The following is a 9699-nucleotide window of genomic DNA, read 5'->3' as shown; positions in this document are numbered from 1 at the left end:
CAGTAGTGTATCTGCCTTCTGCCCCATGCAAAGACCTTTGGTGATCCTGGTTCTGTACAAGGAACAGGGAAGTTTTCCTTGTGGCTCAAACTAACCTGAGGAGCACCAAGTAGGACTCAAGCCACGGTGACTGTCTCTGGGTTTGTGCACAGAACCAGGTCCGTGCATGGAGCAGGAGGCAGAAGTGCCACATCTCAAATCCTCCCTGGGGCTCCCCATGTTGGTACCAGCTGTGGGAAAATGTCTCCCCATCCCTTGTACCCCAGAGCTGTTCAAGGGGTAGGGGGGCATTGCCCTGCACTCAACCATTCCCAGGACCCTCTGGAGGGGCCAAGTCATGCTGCCTCTGCCAGCCACTTGTGACAGCCTTTCTCCAGATAGGGACCCAAGGAACAGCTTATTTTTGCTTTTCAAAAAAAAAAAAAGAGCGTTGCTGGCAAAAATGAGAAAATATTTTGTTTGCAAGAATGAGTGCTTGCTATTATTTACCTGAGGTAATAAAACTAAAAATGAATGAGCTCCTGGAAAGTCTTGTGAAAAAATAAAATATTGGTAAGAATAGTAATCATATATGTTGAAGGATAGAAGCAGAGATACATGTGTCTTCATTGTAATTTTTAACTAAAAGATATTGGTTTAAAAGTGCAAAATATATGAATATGCAGAGGTTTCTCCAGGTACTGACTATAAACCAGAAATCAGCAACCAGGCAGTTTCCAGCTGTGCCTGCATTGCTGCAACCTCTCCCTGCCCTCCCAGTCCAACACCAGCCAGATTGTTTCACTGGCACATCAATGGTGGGTTTTATCCTACACCTGCACTGGGACCAAGCACATGGGTGCTGCACCCATGATGCTGCTGCTTTTCCCAGCCCTGTACTCACTGGCTGCAGAGTAGATGCTGGTTCCAGCCAGTGGGGAGCTGCACCAGGACTGCGTATCTACAAACTGTACGTGCACTGCCACTGCTTTCCACCCCTCCCCCAGCTGCAGCAGCTGTGCCTATACCACAGCTCAAGAGGGGAGAGAAGAGAAGCAATGGCAGCATGGACACAGTTTGTAGATACCAGGTCCCAGCACTGCTCCCCACTGGTTGGAACCTGCATCTACACTGCAGCCAAAGACCTTGGGGCTGGGAGAAGTGGCAGCAGTGCAGGCACTCACACAGTTCCCAGCTACCTGGCCCCATCTCAGGTGCAGGGAAACCCTCCTGCTGCTGACACATCACCAAAGCCATACAACCTGCACTGCACCACAGCTGGGTTGTTCTGGCCTGTAACCTGTAAAAGATTTCTGGCCTCTGCTATAGACCACTGTATATGGAACTGGATTTAAAATATACTTTTCAGATTTAGCTCACTAAATATTATTTCATATTGCTGTTAATGAAACCTGTGTCTCAATAATCTCTATGTTGCAATACAGACTGTCATTTTAGATTCAGGAGACGTCATGTTACCTGTCACTATGCGATGCAACAAAAACTTCTGACACTATCTACAAAGCATCAGTGCGATGTGCTGAAACTTAACAAAATGCTGCTTGACCTGGATTCTTAAGCTTTTCTCCTCGTGTTCTTTGTTCATAATAACTTCACTAAATCACTTAGATCACCATATGTCTCTGCTCTAACTCAGGGGTTGTCACAATTTGTGTGGCTTAAACGAGCCAGATGAGACTAACTATGACAAGGCAGAGCAGTCTGGGTATGGTTTCTTCCCAGGACATAGAAAGGACTTCAGAGTTGGACTGACCTGAACTCAGCTTTCTGTTCTGCTTCCTCAGGAAACAAAAAGATTTTCTATATACTACTGCTGTCTGTAAAACTCAGTTAAACTAACTCATGCAGCTAAGAATACAGGCTAGATTTCCATAGGAGCATCAATCCCTCTGGCATCCAACTTCTAATGAATGATGAAAAACTAGTCACAAGGTAATGCAATCTGTCTGATCACTTGTACCTTGAAGAATGTACATTAATAGGTACATCTACAGACTAAAAATAATTGTATTGTTTTACTCATGGCATACCCTGTTCTTCCCCATTCTCTACCAAGAGGAAAAACATGAAAGAATTTAGCAGTCTAAAGTGAGACTTTAGCAGCATTTAGACATACTCCAAAACTCCCATTCTGAAAAGCCTCACCTGAAAGTCTCAGGAACCCTAAATTTTCTCCAGACTGAAAAGATGTCAAGGCAATAGCACCTATATTTTACATTAATCCATTTTAGAAGGATTGGATCCTTTCCATCAAGCACAATATCCATACATCGGTATAATATTTCAAGATTGGAGGTGTTATTATATACTACCATATCACTATTTTAAATTAGAAGCACAAAGAATAGACTAATATTATCCTCACACTTATTTCACTGCATGTATGGAAGTCATTCTTAACATGACTTATACAACCTAAAATTTGAAAAAAATATATCTTGGAAATGAACAAAAACATCTCCATAAGCCCCTCAAGCCTGAGGGCTGAATACAAGCGAATAACTATCTCCTCTGTCAAGTTAAAGAGATGTTCTAAAAATAGATGCAAATAAGATAAGAAACGTTAAAAATTTGTTCAGGCTACCAAAGTTAGCAAATTTACTTGCTAAAGAAATGAGAAGAATAATCAAAGACAGTTTCTCCAACAGAGCAAGTTGCTTTCAGAAAAAAAAATAGAGACTTTAAAAGAGCAAACACAATTCAAAAACACACAGAGCAAGAAACTTTAAAAATGGATGCTTTTCCTTTTATATCATAGTCTTAGGGTGCTTTTTGAGAGAAGTGAATAAATGCCACAAGAAGGAGCCAGAAAAATAAGAAGAAGAATCTTGCATGAATGGAGGCGACAAGAAAATTTTAATGAAAATGAAATTTCACCAAATAGAATGTTTTTCTCATTTTCTCTTTGAGTTTACTAACCAGATGTAGTCTTGAAAGCTGTCAGCTTTGGAAGGAGGGATTAGCCTTATTTTGTTTCTTGATCAATATTTAATTCAATATATATTGTATAATTAAATAAGTACAATCAAATAACTAAATTACTATTAACTGCTAATTTAAATCGCATTTATTTATTAAGTTCATATTTAGCACTTAACAGTTCATAATAATTAAAACATCATATTCACCAGATTTAAATTATTGTAAGTATCTAAAATGCAAGGGTGCATCTGTGCATTAGGACTGTGCATAGCTTCAGTACCTGATTCGATTCAGCAAAAATTCGGCCCGATTCAGCAGCCAAATCTCCAAATCTAAATCAAATTAGGAGACCCTTTAATCTCTCTAAATCAAATCAGAACCCTCTGAATTGATTCAGAGAGATTCAGAAAGATTCAATGATTTGGACATAGACACAGCTTTAAATGTTTTTTCTACATACCTCAAGGTACCAGGTGCCTTGTGAATGCTGAGATGCTGGGGCAGATGGGGCATCCCACAGGAGAGTTGGGGGCTCCCCAGCGTGCTCAGCAGCAGACCTGGAAGAGGACCAGAAGCACTTCCAGGTCCACTGGGGAGCACGTGGGGGTACCCCCGCCCCCTCGGCTCAGCAACTGGTGCCTCCTGGGTTGAGGAGGCACCCGGGGACGCCCCACAGCTGATCAGTGAGCGGGGAGGGGGCACAGGGAGGCCCCCAGAGTGTTACCCAGAGGTCCCAGAAGTAGATCAGAAGTACTTCCGGGTCCACTTCCAGGTTTGCCACCAAGCATGTGGGCCCCCTCCCCCCTCACGCTCCTGTGGGACACTCCATCCACCCCACTATCACAGCATTCACAAGCTGCGTGTGGTACCTCAAGGTATGTAGAAAAAACATTTAAAGCTGTGTCAGCTGAATCGCCGATTCTCTGAATCAGCATCGAACCTTCAGATTCGGATTCGGCCGAATCAAATCAGTGACAGTGATCTGAATCAATTAATCAAATCACTGTCCCTGATTTGGGCCGAATCTGAATCCAAATTGAATACAGCCCATTTCACACAGCCCTACCATGAATGCATTAACATGCTTTAGTTAATTCACATTAAATCTAGTACCTCCAGGTACCTACACACAAGTGTGGAGGCTGCTCTGATGCTCTGGAATGCCAATGCATTGGAGCATACTCAATCAAGTCTGCTGGAGCGTGGCAATTGCCAAGCTCCAGCAGCCTCCTGTGTCTTGTATATCAGTGTCCCTGAACTTAAAAATGGTGGTGGTAGTGCTTGAACTAAAGCTTATTGAACAAGATTTAGTTCAAGCACCCCCACTGCCATTTTTAAGCACAGGGACACTGATACATGAGACACAGCAGCTCTTTAATAAGAGCGGTTCTTGAAGCTGCTCTATTTAAAGTGCTGCCCCTCCCCACCCCAGCCCCAGAGCATATCTAAAAGTGCCCTCTTTTGTAAAGTATTAGGAAAATGTGTATTAGCCTGTCTTAATGTGCATTAACTAAAGAGCACAGTTTTTAAGTGATCTTTAATGCACATTAGCCTATTTTAATGTGTATTAGCTAAATAGCATGGGCATTTTTACACATGCAGGCACACTTTTGAACTAAAACAAATTGGAGGTGCTTTAGTTCAAAATCGCACCGCTGCCATTTTCTGCACACTAATACACATTTCACCGCTTATACAGCTGCACTCAGTGCAGCACAGTTTGCCTCAGCTCACATGCAGAGCAGGCTCAATTAACTGAGTCTGCTCTGAACCAGCAGATCTCTGGCATAGTGCAGGACAGAAAAGTATGTGTATAAATGCTCAGTGTTTTTAGTGACACTTTAATTCATGTTAAAATAAGCTAATAAAAGTGCACATGTAGATGTACTCTGACTGACTGCTACTCAGCCTCTGTGTAGCCAAAGGCATTTCTACACACTATTTTCTTCTAAAAATACACGGGGCCAAAATTTTAAAAAGCAGGAGCCTAAAACTAGATTCCCAAGTCAATTATTTAAGGCAGTCAATAAATGGCCTGATTTTTGAGAGGGATGGTCAACTACTGACCTCAATAGGATCTATTGGATACCCAGCACTTTGGAAATTAAGGCTACTGTTTAGGTGCCTAAATGCATGTAAATTAGACTCCTATTTAATAAAACATTGGAATAAGTGACTTTTAGACACACTAGTTTAATTTCCTATAACATTCAAATTACAAGCTTTTCATTCTTACATCTTCCCCTTATGATGCATATAACCATTCACAATACCCCTGAGACCCCTAATTAATTGGGCCCACAATGTTTTTACATATTTAACATCTTTTTGATGCATTCATATATTTAAAGGTTTTCTCAGCAAATACACATTTAAAAATTAAGGTTTTCTTGATTTAAAATAAAAGACAGTGTACTAAATTAAGGCTTCTGTGTGGATTTGTTCTTTCCACACACTCCTGCAAGCATTCAATATCAATGGCCTCTTTGTTACTAGGCACGGTTCATAGGATTGTTCTCCTCATTTATCAGTACCATAAAATATAGTCTCAAATGTTAGTAGTTTTCACAGGCAGATCCAGGACTTTAATGGGAGGATATGGGAACCACAATCTGTGCTGCTTCCAGCTTTCCCACCACCACTAGGAGAGCAAACAATGCTATGGAAGCAGGAGTTGGGGATTTTTTTAAATTCCCAAATCAGGTAAGAAGGTCCTACATCTCTCCACCCCCTAACTTTGACACTTCTTCACTTCCGCCCCAGCCAGGGGCCTGCTCCACCCCAGCTCAGATTGCTGCTGTCCTGGGCACATGTGTAGATGCTGCATCCAGGAGCAGTTTACTCTGGCTCAAACTGTGATGGAGTTTATTGCTTCAAATTAATTGCATATGTAGATGCTTCCATTGAGTAGTATTAAAAAAGTGGTGAAATATCCATTAAACTAACAACTGATTTATATTGCCTGGTATTATTTGTAGTATAATAACAACAACTACCATAATGTTTGTTTTTTTCACTTAGCTGTTTCTTGTTTGCAAAGGAATTTTATATAACTAAAGCTTCAATCATAGAAAAGGTCACAAGCAACAAATTTTTAACTCATAACTAACATCCATTTGTTCAAGAAATAAGGTTTATAATGAAATAAAATTAGTTTTGTGTAGAAGTAGTCCACAATCAGGGGGCACATCTACATACACGCTTTACTGCACATTAGAGTAACTTAATGTGCAGTAAAGTGTCACTATCACCATGTGCACAGAAATCACTGCGCAGTAGATTAATTTAAAGTGCCGTTTGCAAGTGCCAACAGATACAAGAAAATGTTGCTTTAAAATAATGTGCCAAAGTACACATGTAGATGCTGACCAGGAGCAAATTGCTCCCATCAGCCAGACAGCAGGGGGCAATAACTGCTGCCTGGCTAAGCCTTGAGCTCCAGGGAGTGGCAGGGTGCTGTCCTGGAAGCTCCCAGCTGTTCAGCGGCAGCTCTGCATGGTTGGGAGCTGCCCCCAAACAGCTGGGAGCTGCCATGACAGCTGCCCTCCACCCCCCAGAGCCCAGACCTGACCCTCTGTGCCCCCTGCCAGCCTGGGGCTGGCACACCAGGGAGCCTGGAGCTCCCCCTGGCTGCTGCAGGGGGGCACGGCAGGGCAAGGCGGGAGCAGCCCTAGACACGGTTGCTCCTGTCAGGCTCAGTTTGCTTCCGACCTGGGGACACGTGCAGATATGCACCCAGGAGCAGTTTAATGAGCCTGATTTTACTACACAGTAAATTCAGGTGTATTAATTGCATGTGTCACTATGCTCAGGGAAGAGAAAGAATAAGATATGAGTCAGGTGCTCAAGAACATTACATGTATTCAGTTTTTTATCTGATATTAGAAATCTACTAACAAAAGAGTTTGAAAAACGAGACTTAACTTTTGTGCACATTTTAACAAAAATGTACTTTTATGAAATCTGATATTTCGGTTACAAATGTAAGCTCTTGCACTCACTACAAGTAGCTTTCAAATATTTTGGTCAAAGATATTCTTGAGAACTACTGGACAAACAAATGTCTTCAGCATCCTTAAAAGAAGCTGCAGGAGATGTCTCTCTTTGGTGCATAGGGACACATCCCCATGAGTGGGAACATGTGTTCCCCAGGAATAAGTAGCAGCCGCACATATTTCTGCCACTGTTATTTGTCCCTGCGGAATGCCTCTGCGCACAAACTCTGGCATGCAGCAAGTTGCCCCAGGAAGGGTAGGAGAGACTGGGGCAAGCACCTGGACTGGCCACAGCAGCCTTACCTGAGGTCCTGGGAGCTTTCCAGGGCTCCAGCAGCAGTGATCCAGGTGCGCAGATCCTGTCTGGCAGCCAGAGCATGGCTCTGGCCAGCCAGGCTTCAGTTTTGGGTGGCACATGCTGCTGCCTGCTTTTTTCTGGCACAGGTTTTTTGACACCAGACTCTCCTGGTGTCAAAAAAGTCCACCATGCTGCAAATTAGCAGTGAAGCAAAAGCCTGCATGTGCAGCACATGCAGTTTGTGGCATCACAGACAGGTCTGCAGTGCCGCTAACTGCACACATGCGCTCATGGGGACATAACCTAGGAGTGGGAGCAGGTATGCAGGTTATGGGCAGGAGCACTCCCCAGGACATATCACGGACACAGGACTTACATGAGGTTACCTGTGAATCAGGCTTTGCAAGATCAGGTTCCAGGTTACCACACCCATTTATTTCTTTATAAATCCCTATTAAACATGCAACATTATTATATACTTATAACACTGGGTTTTTCACCAAGTTAGGGCATCAAGGATTATCCAGAAATTGTCTTTTGTGGCACCTGATGCATTTATGTGGATAGTTGTATTTCACTTGACATTCAATCAGCAAGACCTGCTGAGATAATGCTTAATGTGCAAAAAACATTTTTGGACTTGACTCGTGCACTGGAATCTACACTGGCTATATATTATATAAGATGACTCTTGGTTTCTAGACAGAGTTTAAGGAATTGGTTTCTTACACATCCATCCGTATGTGTCCATGGATTTGCCTGTATGTGACCATCTCTTTCCAACAGATGATATTAATACAGACATCCTAGCTAGCCCTTCTGTAGTATATGAGGGGGGGTCTACTCACCAGGCTAACCTAAATGTATTGACCTTTAGGACACAATGCAAAGTCCAGCTCTTTCAGAAAGACTGTTCCTTGAAAGACTCAGGGCTATGTAAGGGGTGTTGGTTGTAGCCGTGCTGGTCTGAGGACATAGTCAGATAAAGTTCTTTGGGTAAATATGGTATCTTTTATTAGACCAACTAAATAGTTGGGAAAATTGTTCTTTGCAAGCTTTCGGGCACAAACACCCTTCTTCAGGTAAAAGGAGAGTCTGTTGGTGTTTCTATATTCTCCTGGGTAGAACAGAAGCCAATATGCAAAATGCAGGTCTGTGAAAATGCAAATGCGTGGCAGTGAGGATCTGAAGGAATGCAACAATAGGTGTGAGACAGGTGGGAGGGGGATCCTCACTGCCACACATTTGCATTTTCACAGACCTGCATTTTGCATATTGTCTTCTATTCTACTCAGGAGAGCACACAAACACCAACAGACTCTCCTTATACCTCAGGGCTATATAAGTATTTTTATTTGAGATGTTAGAAATAGGGTTTCATATGAGATGAAATGGGAGATTTTCCGTTTGGGGAAGTAGCTTTTTCTGTGCATAGAAGTATATTGGTTTCCCATTGCAATAAGTATTTTAGTTATAATAATTTAAGTAATATGCTAATTAAAATCATTATTTTAATTATTTGCCTCAAGATTGAGGTAAGCATTCTCTTGTTGTGTTAATTCACTAAATAACAAGTATACATTCCTTATGTTATTCTACACTAAGGATATCCATTACAAGGAATCTTGCATTTATTACACTTCATGGAATATTGTTATCTATATCTATAAAATGAACTATATGTTTGTACGTGTGTTCACTTATAACTCAAGAATGCCTGATCCTATCTACTCTAAACCTTCCAAAATCACTAAATACCACCTGAAGAAAATTATAGGTGGGTTATTTTTCATTTGACCCTTTTTGGGGCTTCCAGTGAATATTTAAGGGAACAATGCTTTTCACCTGGACAATTCTATGTGGCTTGCTCCAAAGTTGGTAACTGAAGAAGGTTGTATATAGAGCAGTGCATCAAACTTACAGTGTTTCCTGTTGGCACCAGATATACTGGCACGAACAGGAAATACCACAAACATTTACAAAGAAGTTCTACAATAAAGATCATTCATTTGAATGCCATTTGAAATGTCTCTCCACCTTAAATATTAAATATGTTGTACTATGTTCTTTAAAAATAACCAATATTTTTTATGTTGTACTACATTCTTTAAAAAGAAACAAGCACTACAAATGCAAAAATAATGACCCGAGTGAAGAGCAGGTCCTTCTGCTAGTATACAATATCATTTAATCTGTCTGATCTAGAGATGTATTTCAGAAATGGCATTTCTAAATACTTAAGAAAACATTCCTGGAAGGAAAAGTCATTCAGTGTTGCCTCTTTTCTTTCTCATAAGACTATACATTTGTTGTGTGTCTGTTTGATTTTGTTTTGGTTGGCTTGTTATTTCTTATAGTTTAAAGATCAAAAAACAAATTCTGACTATAAAGATGAGTTCCGGCCATTTTGTGTGGTTCCAAAGAAAAATGGGAGTTACGTCCCCTCATCTATGGGTTGTATTTAACATCTTTACAAACAATGGT

Source organism: Alligator mississippiensis, chromosome 4 (assembly GCF_030867095.1).
Source record: "Alligator mississippiensis isolate rAllMis1 chromosome 4, rAllMis1, whole genome shotgun sequence".
Lineage (NCBI taxonomy): Eukaryota > Metazoa > Chordata > Crocodylia > Alligatoridae > Alligator > Alligator mississippiensis.
The sequence above is the reverse complement of the archived record's forward strand: the minus strand, read 5'-3'. Positions refer to the sequence as shown.